The sequence below is a fragment of the Notothenia rossii genome (assembly GCF_949606895.1).
Source record: "Notothenia rossii genome assembly, chromosome: 7".
In the NCBI taxonomy this organism is placed as follows: Eukaryota; Metazoa; Chordata; class Actinopteri; order Perciformes; family Nototheniidae; genus Notothenia; species Notothenia rossii.
The window spans coordinates 84,970,780-84,971,705 of NC_136905.1; the positions used below are offsets into that span (position 1 = coordinate 84,970,780).

Sequence of the window (926 nt, forward strand, 5' to 3'; positions counted from 1 at the left end):
AGCTAAGCTCCCTTTCTCTTTTCCATGTGGAAAATGGCAGCTGCATATTCTGCTTTTCTCATCTGGCTCCCTGTCTGCTCGTCTACAATGAGACAATTATACAATTAATTACTAATAATCATTTAAACCTGTTATTAAAATATTTCACAAATTCTTCATGTAAACTTAAGAGCACAGCTGTATGTTGAGTGTCAGCTTTGCTTGGTTCATCTTACTGGGGGGGGGGGGCAGCTACATGGATGTCGGTGCAGTCCACAATCATTTTGCAGTTGAAGGCAGAATGAATTTATTATTGACTCAGAATGAAGCACAACTTCATGTCATACAACACATTGACTTTATTTGTAATTGTGTAAAAACATAAAGCATTGATTAGCAAGCAGGACCTGCAGGAACAGAGAATGGTGATGGATGGAGCTGGGAAGAGAGAAGAATAAAGAAAACAGATCAACTTTATTATCGGATATTAAAAATTCAATTTCAAAACAAGTTGCTGCTCCTACAGTTTTCTAGTATGTAAAGATGATTTCACATGACCTATGCAAAATATCACACTCAATACATGTGTGTCTCTGGGGGGTGCGTTGTGCCTTTGATGTATATAAATAATATACCATAACCAAATACTATTACGTACAGTGGAAATCAGGTTGCCAGAGCAGGTCAGACCAGTGTGCATGTTCCTCAGGGTCTCAGCAGTTACAGGTGAGGTAAAGACAATAAAAGAGAAAAAGGTCAGTAACAACACTTTAAAGAAACAACACTGAATAATTATCTATTTTAATAATGTTCTCTCAGTAATCACTCAACTACTGTCTTTCCAACAAACAGATTGACTCAGGAAACACGTCCAGAAGAATGTCATGCAAAGCTGCCTGCCTGCCTTCCTTCCTTCCTTCCTTCCTTCCTTCCTTCCTTCCTTCCTT

General features: G+C 38.4%; 1 long non-coding RNA gene across 1 annotated transcript in view; it reads right to left on the minus strand.

Annotated features, from left to right (window-relative positions):
* Positions 1–276: 276 nt before the first annotated feature.
* The window catches only part of LOC307013834, a 1,498-nt gene continuing 848 nt past the window's right edge, over positions 277–926 (minus strand). The window contains exons 1-2 of the long non-coding RNA XR_013801086.1: positions 638–926; positions 277–417 (exon numbers count right to left, since the gene is read on the minus strand). The exon at positions 638–926 is cut by the window's right edge and continues 848 nt beyond it. This is a non-coding gene — a long non-coding RNA (uncharacterized lncRNA). The remainder of the gene's footprint in view (positions 418–637) is intronic.